This window comes from Mauremys mutica, chromosome 14 (genome assembly GCF_020497125.1).
Source record: "Mauremys mutica isolate MM-2020 ecotype Southern chromosome 14, ASM2049712v1, whole genome shotgun sequence".
Classification (NCBI taxonomy): Eukaryota; Metazoa; Chordata; order Testudines; family Geoemydidae; genus Mauremys; species Mauremys mutica.
In genome coordinates, this window is record NC_059085.1 from 30736419 (window position 1) to 30756435 (window position 20017).

Below are 20017 nucleotides of genomic sequence, written 5' to 3' on the forward strand. Positions count from 1 at the left end.
CCGCACCCCATGTCTTGAAGTGGTTTCCATCAGGGTTTACAGTTTGGGTCAATGGCTCTCAGCACCCCCACCTCACTACTGTTGAAAATTAGGATCCCCATGGACTGCCCCATGTCCTACCCATTCCACACTGGGGCCATGTCCTACCCATTCCACACTGCTCCTGTAAAGTGGACTTGGGGAACGTGTAGCTTAAGATTCTGAGCATTGATTTATTTCCTCAGTGCAGTTTTGTGTGGGGGAGAGGGTGTTGATATTCATGACATTATCGCTAGAATCTTTAGTCTATTGGCACAGGGGCAGGGCATGTGCTGTACCATCCCCTTGGATGATGCAGCGCCCTCCTTGTTGCACCCAACTAGCTCCAGGGGCCAGTGTGAGGAGTTTGAGTAGCCATGGGCCTGTCTCCTCCCCATCCCCTGTTCTCAGAGAGAGTGCTCTTTGACTTATTATCCAAGTTATGAGCTGAGGGTGTTGAGGGAATTGTTCTTGGGGCATCAGAAGTGGCAAAAACAATAACATCAAAACAAAGAAACTGCTCCAGAGCTAGTCTACTAAAGTAACCATTATGTTAGTCTCCACTGTGTGCTAATGGAAGCCTTTCTGTGTTTCTTCTGTCAAGTTTTCAGGAAGAATTGAGGTTACCTTGAATGCTGTGAAGTAATAGGAACCCCATCATTCCTCTGAGGAAATGTACATGAAAATGAAGCTACACCATCGTAGTGTAAGTAATACACTAATGAGCAGAGCTCTTTACACTGTCTTAGCTTTTTCAGGCTTTTCTAAAATGTTTTACAATTCAACACACTTTATTCAAATAAAATATTGCTTGATTTAAAAAAAGGAGCCCCTGGTAGTACTGTGTGATCACTACTTTTCTAGAATTATGTGACACTAGAAATAATGGACCATATCCTCTACTTCTATAAATTGGCACAGAACCACTGATTTCAATAAAATTTTGTAAATTTATATCAGCACAGAATATCTGGCCAAGTTGGTTTAAAAGATTGTCCAATCAGCCTAACATAGGTTACCAGGCTTCAAATAAATGAAGAGTGGACAGCACGGGATTGCATAGGAATTGCACAGAAGGAAAACGATTACACTCCAATTCTCCCCATGTAGGAACAAATTGTGTGTGTTAAAGTTAATGGGAGTTCTTCTTTGAGTGATTGCACAAGTCCATTCCACTTCAGGTGTGTACACACCCAGTGCACCAGAGCTGGAGATTTTTCCCTAAGCAGTACCTGTCAGGGCACACGGGCATCTTCAGTAGTCTCCGGCTGCTGCATCATGGTATAGAGGGGCACCTGGAGTGCCTCTACCCTTCGTTCCTCCTTACTGCCCATGGTTGGTAGTCGGAACACACGGGCTTGTTTACTGCAAGTTTTCTCCAACTGCAGAGGGATTATCACCCTTCTGAAAGTAGCTAGAGGTACTCTTGATAGTGTAAATGAGTGTAAGTTTTCTTTGTTATTTTCTTATTCTGACTCTTTTATACAAAGGGGATGGTCGCTCATTACATGAGGTATGCCTCAGTCTGTGGGCTTTTAGCTTTCTGCTGGCTGCAGTAAGTGATCGTCATTCCAAATTCCTAAAGTGCCAATGACAGTGAAGGCCATGTTTGAGATCATTGTCAGATCTGCAGGGACTATAAACCTTGGACTGAAAAGGATGGAGAGGTGAGACTGTGTCCCATTCTCACAGAGGCTGCCTGGCATCCACCCTCAGTGCAAGCACTGAGTGCTCATTGGTTAGAATTGCCTCTCTGAATGTTGTATTGGAAACTCATCCCCTTTTCCGGTGCCAAGGAAGAAGCAGAGATCGGAACACCATTCCTTAAAGGAGCTGAGCTCCTCTAGGAGGTCAAAGTCTCCAGTACTGTCCACTGGTAAGCTACCAAGAGGAAAAGATAGAGTGTCATCTGGAATGAGATGTGCTGTGGTACCAACTTCTGATTAAGGGTTGTCAACTCTGGCTCTGGTGCCTGGGCCATTGAGGCCGACCCCCACTGTGGTGCCAAACTTTGGTTGCTAAAAAAATTAATCCTGAAAAAATGGAAAAAGCCAATGACAACCAAATATTGATGCTTGGCTCAGTCATATGGCTGACCTTGCATCTAATGAATGATTGGCATTCCGCAAAAAGGGAATGCCTGACAAAGAAAAGTTGGGAGACTTGTTAAAGGTCTGTGATTAACTTAGACCAAGTAGATAAATATGTTGGTTTTCCTCCCTTCCCTTTATCCTAACTCTCTTTATTTACTTTGTATATTATGATGAATCTGGTATTCTGCAATATTTGTTGTATTTGGAAAAAAAACTAATACAAAACTATAAATACAAATAAATTGTCATGGAAAACTCCATCCTCTCTATCTTTGCAGATAACACAGCAGTGATGTTTTATGTGAACAGGCAGGAAGAGGCTGCATGAGACTTTGTAAAGAGGTAATACATACCTGGGAGTTTGTATCAGCAATGCAATGAATCTCAAAGTGTCCTAAAAACAGCTTGGGGGATGACCTGAGTAGATTGGTCAGCAGAGATGGTGAGTGGTGTCTCAGGCTGAATGTCAGGCCTCTCAGAGACCTATATGCTGTTCATCTCAACAGAAAGGGCCAACTCTTTTGTTCCAGGGCAGGGCTTCTTGACACATGCTTTCCTGTTCTCTTGGAAAGAAAAGCTTTATACCTACCCTTCTCCTCCTCTCTTTCCCAAGTTGTTATCCAAGCTCAAGCAGTATCATGCTCACACTGGGCTACACTGAGCAGTACCGCAATACATGTGGCTCATCGGAGCTCTGTAGCTGAGGAGGCTAACATTGATCTTTAACGAAAAAGCTCCCCACAAACTGGCATATGGGAACACTGAGGTGTGTGTGTCTGCTGGTGGTTCCACAGATGATGAGCGGCTTGTACTGATACCACATAACAGGATTTCTCCTTTAGCTCTGGTAATAGAGACCTGTTTTGGTGCTGAAGGTTCAAAGTTCTGGTGATGACCCATGACAACATTCTAGAGATGTAGCGCATATGCATCTGCTCATACTTTCCCCATGCCAAATGCCATGTATGTGTATAGTGGAATAACATCCGAGGAGACAATGAGCATATGAATTTCCTCCCCATTATCCCAGAGGGAGAGGAGTTCTTGATCTGCTGGTTGTCAGTGATCTGAGGAGGTACTGAATTGACACACACAGCCTTAAGATCGCCTTCCCGTGCCAAACGGTTGTTTGGAGTCTGTCGAAGTTAGGACCTCTTAGGATGAAGATTATCCACGTGGTGATGGCAATTTAAGGGTGGGAAAGGTAGAGAGGACACAGGATTTCTAAAGCTGTACAGAGAACAGAAGTTCCCTTTCATGAAAGATTTTGATTTTTTGAAATTAGGTTTTGTTTCTAATCACAGTGAAAACTAAACATTTCCAAACTCCCCACAAAAGCAAAAATTTTAAAAAATGATTAGTTTTGGATTGGTGGAAATGTTCCATTTAGACATCACAATATTTTCTTTTGAAAATTCAAAATATTTTTATAATACATTTTTAAAAATTCAAAATAAAAAGTCATTTCAAAATGAAAAATCAAAGATGGGCATTTTCAGCACTGTTTGAACTCCTCTTGCCCCCCACCTCCCAGTTTTCTTCCAAAATGAAATTCTGGTGAAATTGACCCAATTTCATGGTGTTGATTTCACCAGAAATGCATATTCTGATTGAATATAGTTCCATCTAGGTTTCTCTGACCAGCTCTAATAAGGTCTCCACAGCTCCTGCACCTACCCACAGAGCATGTTAAGTTTGAATTATGCATCTGAGTGATTTTCACTAAGTGTATGGTACAGAGTACAGCCAGTATATGTGGCCTGCAGGGGCTTACCAACACATTAGTACCTTATAAACTGGATTCAGGATCGGGTCTAATAATAAAAGAGAGTTTACAATGGAATAATTAAGCTATTAATTCACAAATGAATTGATATTGTGACAAAGTTCCTCCTCTACCTTGGTGGGTCCTGCGCTTATTTGGCAGATTTGCTCACCTCAGTGAGCTTCCCCACAGTCTGGGTCAACTTCTCCTGTGTCTGATCAGGAGTTGGGAGGTTTGGGGGGAACCCAGGCCCGCCCTCTACTCCGGGTTCCAGCCCAGGGCCCTGTGGATTGCAGCTGTCTATAGTGCCTCCTGTAACAGTTGCATGACAGCTACAACTCCCTGGGCTACTTCCCCATGGCCTCCTCCAAACACCTTCTTTATCTTCACCACAGGACCTTCCTCCTGGTGTCTGATAACACTTGTAGCCCTTAGTCCTCCAGCAGCACACCCTCTCACTCTCAGCTCCTTGTGCCTCTTGCTCCCAGCTCCTCATAAACACTTCCTCTCCTCTGGCTTCCCCCATCCCTGACTGGAGTGAGCTCCTTTTTAAACCCAGGTGCCCTGATTAGCCTGCCTTGATTGGCTGCAGGTGTTCTAATCAGCCTGTCTGCCTGAATTGGTTCTAGCAGGTTCCTGATTACTCTAGTGCAGCCCCTGCTCTGGTCACTCAGGGAACAGAAAACTACTCACCCAGTGACCAATATATTTGCCCTCTACCAGACTCCTGTACCCCACTGGCCTGGGTCTGTCACAGTATGTAAAAGTGCATTTTCCTTAGGCATGTTTGGTGACAAGAATAATACTACGTATTATGATGATAATATTCTGAGCATTTTTAGCATTTTTCATTCCAGGATTTCAAAGTGTATTACAAACCTAGTGAATCGTGGCTCACAACACCTTTGTGAATTAGGTAACTGACTGTGTCACTGAGACAATTATTTACCATTTATTTTTAGTGGAGTTACAATATATTTGTTGTTGAGAAGACAACATATAAACTCTTAATAGATTGCTACTTATTTTAGCCCACATATGGTACATGTAACATTTCCCGTTACATTATATCAATGAATTATTCATGTCCCCTCCTTTTTTTTTCTTGGTCTGGATCTTCTTTTTTCAGATTAGTGTTGTGGTTTTGGATATGAATGAATCTGCTGCTACTTCACACATTTTTTCTCTCCTTGACACTGTTGTTGCTCCAAAGGTATTTAAGTCTTTCCTCTGAAAAATATTGTGGAATTTTACTTATACTTTCTGTGATTATGGATCTTTCCTCATCATGGTTTTCTCTGTATGAAGGAACTTGACTTAAATTATGTAAATAACGGAAATGGACTTACTGTGCAGACCTTTATTTGGCCACTAATAGAAAGTATTGTATTTTTCTTGACCTTTTATTTTATTTTATTTGAACTTGTAGCAAAGATCATGTATTACCAGAGCTCTTAATGGCCTTTTGTTTTGTGTTTTGTATAACAGTTTCTTTATTTTATTCCCTGCCAACATTATTTTTTGACAGTTGGATCAGTTTCATTTTTCTGAATATATCTCTCATAGTATATAGAGAATACAAAACAATTTAACACTATTGTTTTTTGTGAATGTATTGCATTCTCTAGTTATTCTAGATATAAATGGCACTTGGCAAACACATTTCCCTTGATTTTTTTTTAAATCCATGCATTTTCTAAAATTCTCTTGTTATATAACCATTTCTAGCAATGACTTTTCTGATTCTTTCCTTGGTCTCATTTAAGATACAATATTTTTAATATTTGCCTTCAAGGACTTTGATTACTGATACAGTATTTTGATGGTCAATGAGGCTTACCTGCTCCTCCATGCAGAAAATGCATAATGGTGTGGTAACCTTGTTATCTAGCACATCACTCTTCTTCTAATAGAACTTCCCTTAAGCATCCCTATCAATCTTCACATGTCATGTACTGTGTACCATGAATAAGTTGAAATTTGTGCTCATATTTGATTGTATCTTATAAGTGTTTGTTTTACACATTTTAAATACTGCCTTTTCATGTTTCATTCTCTCTCATATGATTAATATGTGCAGAGACTTGAATAAATAGGTAGTTTGTTTTCCAGGGAGATGTAAATTGCAAGGAGATTTTTGTATTTGATTATATTAACATGAGACCAGACTGACACAAAGTTGCAAAAGCAAATTGTAATAGCTCACTGAACTTTATTATTTGAAAGTTCAGCCGAATATCTTTCAGTTCACCATTTCTTATTAATAGACAGAACTGTTAATATTCCTTGAGGAGTAAAATCTATTTAAAACTTATTTTAATTTGGCTATGGAAATTTGTAGGGAAGATGAAGGTTTGGAGGACTTGGAGCCAAGAAAACTTGGAGTAAATCTCTTACAGAAAGTCATATAGTAAACTGCATTCAATAAAACTAAGGTGAATGTGCAAACTAACACCCTGGTGCAACTGGGTGCTACTCAGGGGTGAAAGTCACATAAAAGACTTACCGGTACGGGGGCCCAGCTCTGGGTGGGTGGAAGGTGCAGGACCTCGGGCAGAAGGGACGGGGTTGGGTATCAGCCACCACCAGCCAGCCCTTCCATGCTGCCCAGTCTGCGCCGCCTGGAGCTCCAATGGTGATTTAAAGGGCCTGGGGCTCCAACCGATGCTGTGGTAGCAGTGGTGGCAGCCGGGAGCTGTGGGCCCTTTAAATCGCCGGGCTCTGGGGCAGCTGCCCCTTTTGCCTCCTCCTCCCCTCCCCCCATTGGTGGACCTGGGGGAGGGAGGCAAAAGGGGCAGCGATGTTAAAGTGCTGCCGTGGCAGCAGTTTAACGTTGGCTGTTTACAGACCGGTACCAGTTCTTACTGGTATGCTGTACCGGCCCTTACTGGCCCACTTTTACTTCTGGTCCCACTGACTTCAAGCATATGCTTAAGTGCTTTGCTAAAAGGAGATGCTCTTCAGCATATGTTTGAAGTTAAGTATATGATTAAGTGCTTTGCTGAATAATGGTTTAACTGACTAAAGACATACAAATTTAGGACAATATTATTTTCTTGGATCTGTGTTGCAAGCATCTATTGAACCTTTTTCTTTTCTCCTATTCATGAATCTTCTAGTGATGTTAATGGGAGTTCTGCATGGAGCTTGAAGAACAAATAGGAGTTCTGCATGGAGCTTGAAGAACATACAGTCCCAAAAGAGGCTTAAAAGTTGTGTCAGCTGGGCAAGGAGGAGACCTCATCTAGCAGAGACCTCAGCCGAGGAGACTCAGAATCCCATATGTGCCATGAAGAGCTCTGCAGTTTAGGATAGAGAGAAGGAACATCTTCAAACTAACATTGACTGAAAATACTATAGTGAATAGTAGATTCACTTTTCATTTCATTGATGAGTCATGAATAACATACTGGGCATTCTTTGGTGTATATTCCGTTATGCCTTTGCTATAATTAATCGAGCAAAAAATAAGTATTATATTTCCTAATGACAAGTTTGTGCCTGGAGAATAAAGTGATGCTAAAATTTTAATACTCTATAGGGTCTTCTACATCAAACTGTACAATCTTTAATTCTAATTTTAAGACTTAATTGCTCCAGGCAATCATAATAAACCATTATAATTTTTATAGGTATGTCTAGTTGGTGTTCTGTAATTATGCTAAACAGGGTCTAAGAATGTTACTGCAGTATATAATCCAAATAATGAAAATGCACTTCTGTAATTAAGACAACACCATCTTATAGCTCTTTTCCCCAATATACCTAGTAGTATTTGAGAATATTTTTTTGGAAATAGCTTTCAGAAGATTAGCAGAAATCCTGAAATATAGTCCACCAAACAATGCATATTATTTTACAATACCATCACATGTTTTAGAAAATTTCTGATTATTTAGAATTTCTGCTGGTATCTTCAAGATCCATTATGGTTAACCCAACCCTGTGATATAGAAGGTTAAAAAGTAAGGCTTGATCTTCCAAAGGTATAGCTTTCCAAATTTGCATGACTAATTAGTACACATATTTACTAAATTTGCACACACAACAGTGGTAAGTGCATAGAAGAACCAGTTCCATGTATAAATGGCTAATTGCATGCATAATTACTGTCATTTCATACACAGTCACAGTAAATACATGCACACATTATTTTTGTATATACATTTATATGCCCCACTTTTTAAATTCTGATCTTTAATCTCTGCATCAAAACCTTTCATCCATAGATTAGCACCAATACAACTCATTTTATGTTAATTGTTTTGGGGGATTCTCATTTATTCCAGAATACGTATCAACTATTCTTATTACTTTAGAGCTATCAGGAAGATGGATTTTGTGTGTTCTTATGCTGGATGAGCCATTAATGTGAATGAAATGGCAATCGTCCTCTGCCTCAAGAATTACAGATTGGGTTGTTGAATTTGCCATGCTGATGACATTAGAGAGGGTATCCCTCAAGATGTGTGGTCTTGCATCTAGTCCTGCAGCTAATACTCTGGCAAAATTTACATTAAATCCTATGGGAATATCTCTTGATTGAAATAGGGGTGCAGGATCAGACCCTTACTATATAACATTGTACGCTCAATACTCAAACTTCTAAAAACTGAATGCCCAGAATTCTCAAAAACTGAATGGCCAACATCTGAGTACTCAAAGCAAAATTCCTTGGGCATCAAAATACCTGTTTTCATATCTGAAAGTTAATTGTGGCTAAGTACTTTGCTAAATTGGGGCCTAAAAGAGAATGCCATGAATTTATCTAATAAAGTACAAATTAATCATAGAAAACTAGTTTAAAGGTCCAGATCTCATAAATATCCTCAGAATTCCATCTGGAACAGAGCATATTCTTCTTACTTGTAGGTTCATTCATTCTATTTCACTCCTCCATGGTGTTCAGTTTGTTTGTCAGCTTTCAGGTCCTTAAAAACTAGATCCTTTAGGCTGCTGCAAATCTCTTATCAACAACTGCATTTGAAATTTATCCAACTCTCCAACAGTTGTACAATCTTATAAACTGAAAATCCTTGGATCTTCTGGGATATTGCTGATTAAGATCATGTTTAATCTCCTTCCAATATCCTCTGAGTGGTTAGATCCTGATTACAGTGATGTACATTCAAAGTAACGTTTTGCATTAAACTCAATGCAAAACGTAAGTCAAAGGTGTTACTTCAGATTTAGTATCAGAATAGGGGCTTGGGATTTTGTGTTTTAACTCATTGCAATAATAAGTGTAAAAGCATCTGAATCACAGACCTGCTTCCTCATCTGACACTACTTGGTGGTCAAAAGGTTTTCAAAATCTTTTTGTTTCTAATTTGAACTTGATAGCAAGAGTAATTGTTGCAGTGATTCAGCAATATATATTTTTAGCTTTTAGTACTGTATCTATTTGCCTCCTTAAATTTTCACATCCTTAATTTACCCACAGCATTTTTGGGAAATTTTGCTATGTAATTTTAGGTAAAAGACCAGGAATTATTTTTTTGCCAGAATCATTGGGAAAAAATTCTCTCCTGTCGTCATGTTGTCAGGAATCCCAACCATCTGGACACATCTTAATCTGAATTTGTTTTCTAGGGGTACATCTACACAGGGATAAATGACTCACTGCTGGCTCGGTTCAGGGGCTTGGGCTCTGGGGCTAAAATTCAGTGTTTATACGTTCAGGCTCAGGCTAACCCCCGAGCACTGGGACACTCCTCCCTCGCAGGCCTCCACTCCAAGCCCAAACGTCTATAGAGCAATTTTTCAGCCCTGGAGCCTCAGCCCATGTCAGCTGACCCGGGCCAGCCCACATATGTTTTATCCCTGTGTAGACATACCCTAGGTTATCTATTTAGAGCATCAGTGCAATGGCTTTTAGTATTCTCAGATAAAATGGTATCATGTCTGTCAACCAAAAGCAATATTGGATCTATTCTTCCTTAAATACATGTGTAGCTTTCATTGGCACATAAGAATTACTTGTGCAGGACAGTGTTTCAATTCTCTTAGCCTTCTGCATTCTAATTACAAATTCAAACGGTGATGTCACCAGGGTGGCGGGCCCTTGTAAATGAAGCAGGTCCAGCTTCCCAATGTCAGATGGCCAATTAAGAGGGTAGGATGGCACCTGGGGCTGTAAAGAATCATGGAGAATCTGAGGAGGAGATCTAGCGAGTCAGAACTCCCTGAGACTCAGAAAAGAGCAGGTGGGAGCAGGGGGGCTGTGGAAGCTCCTGGAAAGACACTGTAGTTGGTTCATGGGAGAAGACTGAGGGCAGAAGAGTACCAAGAGGGTTTTGCTTGTTGACCTCCACAAGGACTGGAGAGCTGAGGGCCAGAGAGCAGCAAAGGGAGTTGCCTGCTGACTTCTAAGCAAGAGAGCTGGAGCCAAGGGCTGGACAGGTCAGAAGGAAGGAGGACAATGGAGGAGCTTACCTGTTGACATCTCCAGGGCTGGAGAGTGGGATCCTGAGGAACAGTCAAAGAACCAGGAGGAGAGAGAGGTGCTCTCCTGGTGAGGATGCTCCCATCACAGAGACTGAGGGGAAGAACAGGGTTTCACTCCAGCTGCAAGGGCTTGGGTGGCTGTCTCAGCAGAGGGACAGGAGATGACCAACAAGGAGCCTGTGTGTGGAGGATGATAGGTTATGGCAATAAATGAGGTGGTTTAGGATTTTAAGGACAGCTTGCACTGGGATGGTAAATGGACTATGTGTTGAACCATTTGCACCAACCCTAAAGAGGGTATTACTGAGGTAGGAGAGCCTGTTGTCGAGTTACTGGGAAAACTGCAGCAGGCACACTGGTTGTGCCATAGCTTGCAGCAGGATAGCAGGAGGGCACTCTGGGTGGGGCTGCCCTATGACATGTGTAAAGTGATAAGACAATGTATGTACTATCGAAGCTAGTTCCTACTGCTGTGAGATGTTCTAGAGGTGATATCAGGAATCATTGCTGTAACACCAAGGGTACTCCTGTATGTTTTTGTGGTAGTTCATTCTAGAAGGGATCGTGGGCTGGGAACAAACATAACTGTTGGGGATCAAGTTGGACATTGATTTTCCCTATGTTCAGAAAGTGAGCTCTAAGAAGGGAGAAATGGTGACCTTTGTATTCCATTTTGATGAAGAGTAGAGTGAAAGCAACTCAGAGAGGACCTAGTATGAAGGTCCACTGATGGAGTAATTCTTAAGAGATCAAAATTACTTAGGGCACAAATATCTAACTATAAATGTTGGAGAATGCAAGGGACTCTCTAATTTACTTGTTTGCCTTATATGTGTGTTTGTTTGGTTTCTGTTGTGTTAATGATCATGTCTGATGTAAAGAAATCTTTCTTTTATATTGCCATGACAGAAATAAAAACACAGAGGGAATAGTGGGACATTCCACCATGCCCTGACAAAATAAAACAAAGCTAATTGGTGGTGGCAATATATAAAACCATAAAGAAATTCTCTAAAAACAACTTGTTATGGGTAGATCCAGTTCTTTACTTGCAGGAGACAAATGAGAAGTTCCACTGAAGTATTACTCACTCGGGTTCTGAGAAACCTGTCATTTGGCTGGGTTTTCAGTGCATTCCATCTTTTCAGTTTCTCTTGACATTTCAGACATTTCTGGCATATTTTATGCTGATTCCGGAGTACCCAGCAATAGAGTAGGGTGTTTTCTTGCCCTGTTCCTGCAGAAAAAATGGAGCTGACAGGCTTATCCCCAAACAAGACTCATTCAGGAATAGCAGATATAACCCTAAAATTAGAAGATAAAGGAGTATACTACTCCCGCCCTTAACAGCAACAAAGTGGGGAAGAGGATTTGCAATCCATTTACCGTGGTAATGAGTACAGTATGAATGCATGAGTCAGATTAGAGAGGACTACCTCCCCATCCCTAAAATAATGCAAAAGCAAGAGAGGAATCCTGAGCTTTCTTGTGAGTGAAATTCTCATGAAAATTAAGGCTCTTCTCACAGAAGTTAAGGGCTATATAGGCAGTTTGGAGATAGCTGAAATCTTTTCTGAGGCTCCCAGTCCCAGGAATCTGCTGATCAGGTTTGTGAAACTGGGTGAATTGTTTGTGTGACCCATACAGGATTTATTTTTGTTGTGAAACCTGAAAGAGGCCTGGGTTGACAAGAAAAAGTTAAATTGCTCTAGGGTTTTTTTTAATGGTACAGTATACAGGAATTTTCAGGCAGGACTGAGGTTCGTCACTGATTTTATTCAGTGGCATGGTTGAGTAGCCTGAAAATGCTTTCCACCATTTACCAACACCCACCACATCTATGCTTAAATTGTCAGGCATTGTTTGATGTTTTAAGGCTTTTCGTTATTTTAATTTCTCATTTTGAGAAATGGAAGGCAAGATGTCCCAGGTCTCCGCTACTGAAACATCAGAAGATCCAGCTTTATTTTTCTTCTCTTGTGCTATGTTTTTCTTCTCGATAACTAATGTTCCCAACTAAATAAAACAAATAACTAAAAGCATCAAATTCTTAAAACAACAGAAGAACAGCTACTAAAAATTGTTTTTGAAAGCTGTATGGTCTCTTGGCCTGCTTATATAAATGCCTGGAAAATGGCAGCAGCCTCATTTACTCAGCGATGAAGAATGGATAAACTCAGCTGTTTGATTAGTCCACCCCCCATGAAAATGCCATACAACAATCATCTCCAACTTCAATTATGTGTTAGTTGCTTAACTTTCCATTTTAGTTCATCTCAAGTTCATTCTTAGCCCCAAATATTCTCCTTAGTCACAAAATCTGAGTAGTTTTTGTTTGTTTGATTGTTTTTACCCTTCCAAATGGGTGCTCTATAGAGGACAGAATCTTCCCAGACCAGGCCAAAGAATAGTAGAAGCCCTACCCTGTGACTTGTGGTGTGACCTTAGATCCGTATGGGTATATGATGGTGGTTCATCATGCAATACCTATGCATGGATGTTTTGTTGGTGGAGCCACCTAGTTGAAGATCTAATGGCCATTCCATGTCTTTACACCACCACTCCCTGCGTGATACTAAAAAAGAACCCTCCTGGGGCACTATTCCATGGTACAGGGATTGCAGACACCACAGGACCAGATCCAAAGGTCACAACAGTTGGTGGAAAGACTCCTATTGATTTGAATGAGAGCTCAGTGAACTTTCTATATCTTGTGCCTCCAGACACTGGAACCTTATTGCTTGTGCTGATTTTTGAATAACGTAACTGCAGAAGGTTTTATACCCTTTAAAAGTCAGAGACTGAAACTATGTTGCTAGATTCTCTATTACATCCACCAATTAAGAATAAACATATCTTACCTTCTTTGAAGCAAAACCTGTCATTTTCATCCATCCCTCTCACTATCAGGGAGTCACTTGTACTCCTTGACCAACTAGTATATGACAATTAAAAATAAAAAAAGCAACCTGATTTAAAAAAAAATCTGCCACAAATGCTGAATAAATACCAGTCTCTTTAAATAACCATCCATAATCAAGCAAATTGGTGCTTTATTACACATGGGAGTTTCACCTAAATCTTGTATTCCATCCAATGATTGATGAACTTTCAAAACTAAATGGAAGAGGTTTTTTACTAAAGCAACATAGATCATTTCATTTTTCTACATTTCATAACTGAGACTGTTTTCCTGTTTTCTGATTGATTATTATGTGAATCATCTAATGTTGTAGTTATAACTCATGACTTAAACAAATTATGTTTATAATATTTGTATCTAATGATAAAAGCAGTATTAAAGAATTATAGCCCTATGGAATTTAAAGAGTCAAGCAAACTTATTTCTTTGTATATCCATTTTTATTCACTTGAGCTTATTAGATGGAAGTGGCTATGGATTGTTTAAAACATCAGATAGATGTTAATGCAGTTTTGGTAGTTCAGTTGGTTCAACTTTATGGTTTAAAGTAAAAATCATAGCTAAAGCTTTATCATTTTATCATTATTTTGTTGGGCTATAAACAAATGGCTCCATTTATAATTGTTTACCCGACAGCTACAATTGTGATAGTGATTGAGCACTGAGATATGTGCAATATGGTCATTCATACACCAGTATAACAGTGCCTCTGATTATGGCCTTGTATGGCTAGATAAGTAGCTATTGACTCATAGTAGCAGAAATAGCACAGGGACATACACAAAAATCACAAATAAAAATCTGAAATACTTGAGGCGCATTCTGGGCAAGATTGACTATCTCAAGCTGAGGGCATTAAATGAAGAAAGATATTTGTGCTGGATAAGCATGACTGCCTGGTGTTCATCAGTACAGAAGGGTTAGCTGCTAAGATTACAGGAGCATCATTCTCCCTTAAATCTACTTGGCCACATTTTGGACTATTTGCAAACTGAAGTTACATACTCCAACTATATACTGAAAAAACCCATCATTTGTGAATCATAACATGCATTTTCCTTAAATGGAGCACAAGAAAACAGAGAAATGTTAAACTGTAAAGGTTTTAAATATCCTTTTGTCATGAGTGGGAATAAGCAAGGCTATTAATTATACAGCACTTGCTGTACAAAAGAAATGATGCTCAGAAGTGAAATTAGAACACAAATATTGGTACTAAGGATTAAACTATGTCGTTTTTCTGTCAAGTTGTCTATGTTCAACCTCTCTAGTAAGTTGAAATGATTCCTTGGACAATTGTTTTATTGTAAAATGAATTATATAAATTATTTCCTCCAAGTCCCTGAGTCATTTAAAAACCCCAACCAGGATCTGGAATTTCAGTAAGGGCCTGATCCTGCTTGCCCACTTAATCACAGTGTCATTGAAAGGTAAATTCTCTTTATACAATGGTGATGATAATTTCTTTTTAAGGTGTGAGTCAGAAATAAATGTCTCAAGGTCCTAACTGTAAATCATATCTTGTCTAAATAAGAACTCTAGCTTTCTGACCTGTATCCCTAAAAGCCCATCAGCAAAAGACACAGATGCATTTAAAAGTTTGAGATTCATCTGACATACCATTTCAGTTTCTTCTAATTTTTCTGTGCTGTATGGATATTAGGTAATAAAGACTATTGTTACAGTGAAGTGTGTATATATATCCTCTGCATGCAGTACTTCAATATAAACAAATTCACTTACTTTAGAGTGGCATTTTCTGTAAATATGTTTCAGTCTAAGTCCTAAGGACAAATAACCCAGCTTAATTATTCTGGGCCAGATCCTTAGATGCATCAACTGCATTGAGCTGTTCTGAAGTATAAAGCTGGCAGAAAACTGGCTTAGATGTTTACCTGCAGATTCTTCTGGCATGAAGGAATTTGACTGGCATAGGAGTTGACTATGCCAACCCCTACCTAGCCCCCAACTTGACAGATGTGTTGAGAGTAGAGGTCAGAGAAACAGAAAGGGTACATGGTCAGAGTGCTGTTGCATCCCAGAAATTCCTACCAAGCGATAGCAAGCTCGCCTAATTTTGATCCGCCTTAAACCATACTGGGGACTGAATAAGTACAGGATGGGCCCAGAGATCATGGATCTGGAAAGGACCATACTCAGCTATGCTCAGCACATGTTGAGCCAGATCTCCTAATGGTATAAAGTATCAGAGGGGTAGCCGTGTTAGTCTGGTTCTGTAGAAGCAGCAAAGAATCCTGTGGCACCTTATAGACTAACAGACGTTTTGCAGCATGAGCTTTCGTGGGTGAATACCCACTTCTTCAGATGCAAGAGAATTCGTATTCACCCACGAAAGCTCATGCTGCAAAACGTCTGTTAGTCTATAAGGTGCCACAGGATTCTTTGCTGCTTCTAATAGTATAAATTGATTTAGCTCCTGTTGCCAAGGTCTTAATCAAAACAAGACTTTCCATTAAACAGGCATTTGATAAAAATGGAAAAAGATCTCTACACAGATTTTTTTTCTCTCATTAGAACAAATTTGAGCCCCAGTTCTGTAATTAGATCTCTAGTAGTGGGTCCTTATAGCTGCATGGTGTCCCACTAAATTCATCCCCAGTGGTCTGATCACACAGATTGGATTGCAGGGTCAGACTCAGGGCCTTTCATCTCCCATAAATGGGGAGTGGGATGGAAGAAGAGAGGCTGGGCACTGCCACCACAGTTGCCTTGGACATGGCTGGGGTGGGCAGGGTGGAGATGGAGGCTGGGCACCGCCACCACAGGCATGGCAAGGGAGCTGGGGTGGAGAGAAATAACTCATTCGCGATGTCATTTAAAAAAAAACCAAAAAACAAACAAACAAACAAACAAAAAATAGCTATCCAGTTACTTTTACATGCAGATAATACCAAAGCCTCTTCCTTCTGTGTTCTGGATGAAGAGTCACTGTTCACTGTGAACTCACTCTCAGTACTTAGATACACTTGTGCTCAACAGCAGATGTCCCCTCCATCTTACTTTTTTCCTTTCTTCTTTCCAGATTTGGACAATTTTTCACTAACGTGATACACTGAGGGGAATGAAAACAAACTTTTCTAGTCATTGATGTACCAGAATGAAAGCATATGCAAGGCATTTACTCCAGGGTGCTAGTTGGTATAGAGGTGGAATGCACTTTTGGCAGTACCTGTTACAGGTCAGTATTCATCATTACAATTTTAATTTTTACAAGAAGACACTTGTGCAGTATTCAACTGGTAAAACATAAGGGGGAAAGATTATAATATGCAGATTGAAAATACAATATTTTCTGTATAAGAAGTTTGTTTCTTCTCCTTCCCCTAATCCTCATTCCCCCCACCCTTTAAAAAATAGAGCCTTTGTCTTTTCTCTTCCTTTTTTAATACTCTAATACTTTAATGTTCACCCTCATGGCCATGGAGAAATACCAAGACCTGCAAGCTTTGTTGTAGTAGCAGATTCTATATCAGTTGATTTTAATTAGATTTTTTTAACCTGATGATAACTGTTCTATATTTTTTTCAACCTTTCTCAAAAAAGAAACCATAGTTAAAGTTCACATCTCCTGAAAGAAGATAGTTGTGGCTGCAAGGATGGCTGTGGCTATTGGATGTTTTCTGAGGGCTGCCAATTTTCAGTTGTGAAATAAATGAATTAAGTTCTAATCATGTCCCTCCCACCAAGATGCACACTTCTGCTAAAATACACTATCCCTCTGGGCTCTCCTCTTCTCACTGTACTGCTTCAGCTGTTGCTATTTCCTTTTCCTACCTCTTGGCTCATGAGAATACTTCTTTTTCTCTTCTCCAATTCCAGCTGCTCTTTGGTTTCTCACACTGAACCAAATTCTGTTTTGTTTCAGTGAAACCACATTGAACTGAAGTTGTAGGTGTAATTTTGGTCAATATTATCGTCTGTTAGCTGACCTAACTCCTCGGTCACCTCTTCTCTCACCTGTTCCTTATCTTCCTCCATTTTGAGCTCTTTCCAACTCCTGCTGCTAGCAATGTGGGAACCCTGTTCATGTTGCCTCTAATACTTCCCAGCAGAAAGAGTGAAGGGAGTTGCAAGACTGTTATAGGTAACTAAGAAGGAAAAGAGGGTTTCTTGAAGCCATAGGGAGGAAGTGGCCTGTTGGCGACTAGAGTAGAAGGGTGGGGGAAAAAAAGGAAAAGAGGCAAATCTTTCATATGAATGTAGCAATAATCGCAAATAATCCAAATGGATAAGGTATAGGGATAACCTTCTGAACTTTTGGAGTGCTTATCTGAACTGAATCTTTTGAAATTTATCAGTCAGTAATTCCTCTCAAACCATTTCAAGCAGACTAAAACATATGTCCAGTTATAACTTTTTTAACTCTAGTTTTAACTTTTTAAACTTAGAAGCAAAACAATCATTTTGGCTCCATCAAAAAGATGTATCTGAAATGTGTGGTTGGCTTTTTTTTTGTGTGTGTGTGTGTGTGTGAATGTGTGGGTTAAGTTTCATGAACTGAAGTGCAGTCCTCACTTTCCCAGAACAATTATTAAATTAGCAGAGCTGCATGTAACTCTTCAGATGCTTAGAAAACTAATCAGCTAGCTTATTTTCAAATGATAAATTGTGTTAACTTACTATGCAACCAACAGATTTTTAACCAATTCCAGATTTTGTACATTTAAACCCACAGTAGAGAAAGTCACCTTCTCTTAAATTTTTCAGATCTGTTATCACAGATGTTCCTAACTGAAATATACACATGTACAAATAAATAATGCTTAATAATGTCTAAAATATGCATAAACTTCCTTTATTTATATCTGACACTGATTGCATTCTGACAATAGGTTTCTAGCAGATGCAAGTGGTAATTATGGGCTTTATTCTTCTCCCATTGCCACTTTGTCTTTGACTTCAGTGAGAGCAGGATCAAGGCCAATGTCCGTGGCAGACACTTGCTACTTTTTCACTCCTAACTTTTGCATGAGGAAGTCATCTCTGGACAGATTTTCTTCTAGTTAAATGTGATAAATGTAATGAGCACTGGCCACAATGCACAATTCCTAACATCCAGCCCTAGCTTTCATGGGTGAGAAGGAAGGTTCCTGAAGCAGTGGCACTGGTCTATGGAAAGACATTGCATGGCACAGAGCCCTGTACGTGCAGGGTTGGGAGGGCATGGTTAGGGTAATCCATGTGGATCCTCCTATGCTACATCCCATGAGGGTAGGATTCATAAGAACCTATTTTAACCATCCAGATGGTGTAGATTCTGCTGTTCTGTGGCCCAGGGGATTTTTCTTCTCTTGCCTCCTGTACATCTCCCTTTAGTATTTGGTCTAGGCTGGACTCTGTGTTTTGGAGCTATCTGCCAAATCTTGGTCCATAAACAGGAAAAATCTCATTGACTTCAGTGGGAGTTTTTCCTGAGTAAGGATATCAAGATGTGGCCCTTCCAAAATAAATCTCCTGAAACGGTGACATAGTAACTAGGAACTGTTCCTTTATTTATACACCATGGAGTGGCTAATACTAATTTGCCATATTCTGCCCTCAGATATATCCATGCAAACCACTGACTTCAGTTTCTAATCATGAACAAAATTTGACCTAATATGTCTTGTTTTGAGGTTTGGCTGCTGACTGTTGATGCTATTGAATACACAAAGGGCAGCACTGAGCTTGGGACTCTATTGATTTTAATGGGAATTTCACCTTAATTTTTCCTGCAGGATGGGACCCTCCAACTACAACTGCTATAGGCACAGGATCACACAAGACAAATCTAATAGAAACATCTGATTAGTTTTAATCTTTGAAATTTTAGCTCAGAAAGCAGGGGGCAAACTTAAGCCAATCACCAGATCCAATGTTGACACTCATTTGTTAACATGATTCTTGAATAGAATTAATGCACCCTTACATTATAGATCAATATGCTCTTTGACTAAAGAGTATTACAAGTACCTTTTGTGTATGCTTAATTAGATTGAAATTGCTTTCACATATCCTTTATAGTCAAGAAAAATCTGATCTCGGTAGTTTAAAAAGAAACTCTCCACCTATGCTCCCAAAACTAGCAATGGAAAAGGGAAGAAAACATGTTCCAACAAACTCTCCTGAGCTTTGCCAAATGGAAATTCAGTTGCCCCTACAGACAACAGCAGAACCACACTAAGTATCAGTCACTACAGTATATACTCAAAAGAAAACAATTGCTTATTTCTATGTAATAATTCCAGAGGATTTAGGGCCTAATCCACTTTGCATGAAAATCAGTGGAAAGATTCCCATTAACTTAAGTGGGAGTTAGATCAGGCCCATCATGAGAAAAAGTAAACTCTGTGTTCTGCTCTGTATATGGGACCAGACATTATATGACTTAACCAACTCTCACTTGTGTAAAAATCTCACAACGTGCTGCCTTCCCTCAAAACAATGCTCACAAAATTCCTACTTCTTCTTGAGCTTCCCTCTCCCAAGACAAATTCCCTTCACAAAGCACATCTAAAATACATTCTCATCACTTGTTCTCTGAAACTCTTTTCCCTCAAAAACTCCTCAAAACACCTTCCTCTCACTTAGTTCCCCACATCAACTTTGCTCTTATAAAACTTTCCCCCAAACCACTTCTTCCACAAAACAAATTTCCTCCTCACCAGATATCTGCCACCTGAAAACACTGTTCCAATCAAAATAAAATAGTAAATAAATAATATTTTATTAGCTTGTTTTACTCCTTTCAATTCACCCCCAAGATGTTTA

At 39.7% G+C, this 20017-nt stretch overlaps 1 long non-coding RNA gene across 1 annotated transcript; it reads left to right on the forward strand.

Annotated features, from left to right (window-relative positions):
- The first annotated feature begins 621 nt into the window (after nucleotides 1-621).
- Nucleotides 622-7285, forward strand: LOC123349099. The gene is made up of 5 exons (XR_006573372.1): nucleotides 622-724; nucleotides 1509-1894; nucleotides 2390-2453; nucleotides 5006-5089; nucleotides 6996-7285. It is a non-coding gene; the product is annotated as an uncharacterized LOC123349099 (long non-coding RNA).
- Nucleotides 7286-20017: the final 12732 nt, after the last annotated feature.